At 36.1% G+C, this 4,150-nt stretch overlaps 1 non-coding gene across 1 annotated transcript; it reads left to right on the top strand.

Annotated features, from left to right (window-relative positions):
* Window positions 1-3,485: 3,485 nt before the first annotated feature.
* LOC122025812 lies at window positions 3,486-3,591 on the top strand. Its single transcript, XR_006123839.1, has one exon. It is a non-coding gene; the product is annotated as a small nucleolar RNA R71 (small nucleolar RNA).
* Window positions 3,592-4,150: the final 559 nt, after the last annotated feature.

Here is a 4,150-nt window from a genome sequence, read left to right as displayed (position 1 = left end):
CTAACGTTTGTCTTGCAGGACGGATTCTGCGGGAAAACAGGGTCCGGGCGCCCGGAAGGAATCCGGGCGCATGGAGCATCTCGGTTTGAGCAGCTACCCGGAAGGAATCCAGGCGCCCGGAGCAACATATAAAAGAAGCCCCAGGCAGGAGCTTCAAATCAACCTTTCACATCTGAGAACTCTGAGATTACTCGCTCTGCTGCTCTGCGCTCCAACGACGCTCACAAAGCTCCGACGACACGTTCCCGCTCTTTTAAATTCCTTGTCCGTCGGTACAACTTTGTTTTTCTTTTCATTAGCATCTTTTTGTACTTAAATTGTAATTATCCGAATTGCTAGTGAATTGCCCAACGAAAGTACTCAAGGAGTACGGGCCTTTGAGTAGGAGTCATCACAGGCTCCGAACGACGTAAAAAAACCCTGTGTCTACTTTACTTTTCCGCTGCGCTTATACTCGATATTTTTGAATCGATATTCACCCCCCCTCTATCGAATCTAACGGTCCTACACAAAATATGTGAATGTGCGTCAAAACATGCTAAACAAGTATATACAATCTACGCACATCACACCCCCAGACTTAGACCTTTGCTTGTCCTCAAGTAAAATGCTGCAATCTAAATTCATATGCTCTACAATGCTCTCATATCCCTAATGCATTCTCCTAACTCTATCAAAAAGTTTCATTAGTAAACATGATCATGAAAACAAGTTAAGTTTGGCTCAAGCATAAGTATCCTGTGCACAGTGCAAATAAAACAACTCAAAACTCTTCAAGTTTCAATCTATGTCCTAGTCAAGTCGTCATCAAGTTTGAATTCCTAATGTTTCTAGTGATAGACAAGTAACGAGTGATAGACATTTACTTACCACACACTTTGTTCATATTTCTCAATCAACCCAAGGTCTCAAAGGCGTGCTCAATCTCAAGAGAAGCTAAGCAGTCATTTCCCCAGTAACCTAACTCGGTCTCAAAGGGGTGGCTAGCTAGATTCCACCCACGATAACCGTTTTTTTTTATATTCCTTATTCACTTTTTTTTTCATTGCTTTTTTTTTTCACACTTTTTTTTTCATAAGTATTTACATTGTGCAAATCTTATTCACAAATGTACTTTTAGCACAAATGTTGGGATATTTTGATTTTTCCAAATGAGCTTACATGAGTTGAGCCTCATCCAGTAACCAAAATAAAATTTGAGAAATCACCATGGAAACCAAGTACTAAACAAACAAAATGAATCATGACTATTTCAATGATATCAACCATTCAAGCATCAAGTATAGGTGTAGTGAAAATAAGATCCTTAAGGTCAAGCCAAGACTAAAACTTATCTCCATAAGATACTTAGCTTATTTCATGCTACCCAAGATAGAGAAAAGAGGTACATTAAGTATACTACTAGCATCATTTGAGCATCATGAATCTAGATAATGAACGTGCTAATATTTAATCTTGAAGACAAGAAAGCATATAAATGGAGTTTGATGTTCTCAAGATGTATGCCACAAAAAATCAAAAAAAAACAAACAAAGCAAATCAAATGCATCTAATGCATCTCCCCAGACTTAAACTTTTCATTATCCCAATGAAAACTAAAAACAATGTGGAGGAGCTTTTAAGAGAAGTTACCAAGTGATGAGCTCCAAATGGTTGACATTCATGTTTTTAAAGATACTCCTCCATCCAATGCTCATATTCCTCCACAACTTTGAATTCTACAAAAAGAAAAAGATAGACAAGAAAAATTAAGTAGAGGGTATGATTTATTATCAATGAAGTAAAAAGAAACTAGAAAGACCTAAAGACATAAAAGAAAACAAGGGAAATGAACTTGGGTTGCCTCCCAAGAAGCGCTTGTTTAAGGTCATTAGCTCGACCACCTCATTAGATTCATCTAAATCTCGCTCTTGGAGGGGTAAGATATTTTAGAACCCTCTTACTAGGGGTTCTTATTATGGAGAGAGCTTTCATCAATGGAGCTACAAAGTAAAGTATAACTCTCTCCATCTTCGTCTTCTTAAAAGTTTTTTCAGGTGGTCAAAAACGGTTCAGATTGAGCTTCCAATCATTAGCCCAAGTGAAATCTGCACATGCAAAGAAAGTATAAATCTCCCACAAACATATTAGATAAGATAGAGCCATAACCATATTAAGATAAGCAGAATAAGAAATAAAAACTGAATCACATCCAACAAAATCAATGATAGGTATCTCTATAAAATTTTCCAAAAGATCACAAGAAATACTAACCTTACTTTGCTGAGAAATACCTGAAATTTCTAAACATGTAGATGTGACTTCCTCTAAATCAAATGATGGCTCTGGCTTAGGCGTTGATGATATCAATGATGGTGATTCTTGAGACTCTACTATATCTACATGAGTCCCTACACATTGGTCCACAACATGCTCAATCCTTGCAACTCTTACAACATCTAAGGATTGTGTGGACAAAGGAGGTGATTCTTGAGATGTTTCTTCCACAACACAGCTCCCTACACATTTTTCCATATCATCATCATCATCAACACAAACATCAAAAAATAAACCAACATCTATGTCCTCAATAGGAGAATCAATAATAAGAGGATCAATAACTTCACTTGCAGTTTTAAGTTGATCTACCACATCACATTCATCATCTGAAAATTCAATTTCACTATTTTCAATAAGACCTAGAGGTAGATCTAAAAACTCGTTATCCACTGCATTATCATCACAATCCTCATATGAAGAGTCTTCATCTTTATATACATTCAAAAATTTGCACTCAACCATATTAGTGTCATAGGATTTGCTGAAGTTTTTATTTTCATCGACCCCCACTAACCTTTGTGGAAAAGGAACCCTTAGTGAAGGTCCTGGGAAAGATTTAACTTCCTTTTTCCCAAATTCCCTTTGAGCTTTTGGAGGAGATTCAACTTGCTTATCTAGTGTTAGTATGATCAATCGTTAAGGGAAAGGTACTTGTGGCGTTTGGGAACCTCCTGGAATAATGGAACTGAGTTCATGTGGTCTTCTATTGTTCTTCTCCTCAATTCTAAACATGTCCTTCTTCAGAAGTTCTTCATGATTTTTTTTCAATTCTCAGCCCAACATCATCACACTTTTCACTAGATCTTGTCTGCGAAGGAGGGGGATCTTCTTTAAACCATTTTGAAACAATACTTTCAATCTTTGCCCCTAAATGTTTGAACTCCTCATTTTATGACTTGTGAACTTCAACTTTCTTGGATGGTTGAGCTGCATTTTGATTGATAGACTCTCTTACATTTATGACTTGCACTTCTTGAATTTTTGAGGGAGATTCCATCCAACTTATGTTCGACCATTCATAGAGGTTCAATGTCACTTGATCAATTAACATATATGCTTCATCTACACTCTTATCCATAAAAGAACCTCTAGCTGATGAATCTAACAAACACTTATCTGAGAAAAAAATTCCCCCATAGAATATGTGCAGAATCAACCATTTTTCAAAACCATGATGAGGGCATTGTCTTTGAAGACTCTTGAATCTATCCCATGCTTCAAATAATGATTCTCCATATGACTGAGCAAAATTTGTTATGCAATTCCTCATATACACTGTTCTGCTTGGAGGAGAAAAATGATTCATAAATTGCTTCTCCAATTGCTCCCAACTTGTGATACTTTGAGGGTGGAGAGAATATAACCAAGTCCTTGCTTTATCCTTGATACTAAAAGGAAATGCCATTAATCGAACTGCATCTGCTGACACTCCTTCACATTTCACCATATCACAAATCTCTAAAAATGTTTCAAGATGCAGATTAGGGCTTTCTGATACTTCTCCTCCATATTTTTGACCTTGTATCATAAAAATTAACTCTGGGTCTAGTTGGAAACTTTCTGCTTCAATTTGAGATTGCACAATGGGAGATAAAAATCTTATAGAAAAAGGTGTAGAAAAATTTCTCATGGGCCTGCTTGACATGTTAGTGCTCATGGATATTGAAGAAAAAATTATAAAATGAAGAATCAAAGATAAGAAATAAAATGTAATATGAAAAGCAAGAAAGAAAATGCAGAAATTAAATTGCAAGAAAGAAAGTGCATAATGAAAACAAGAAAGAAAAGATAAAAGGAAAAATAAAAATGTCTAGAATAATTCATATGCTAA

This window comes from Zingiber officinale, chromosome 9B (genome assembly GCF_018446385.1).
Source record: "Zingiber officinale cultivar Zhangliang chromosome 9B, Zo_v1.1, whole genome shotgun sequence".
NCBI lineage: Eukaryota > Viridiplantae > Streptophyta > Magnoliopsida > Zingiberales > Zingiberaceae > Zingiber > Zingiber officinale.
Note: the sequence above shows the minus strand (reverse complement) of the source record. Positions and strands in the feature narration are given on the sequence as shown.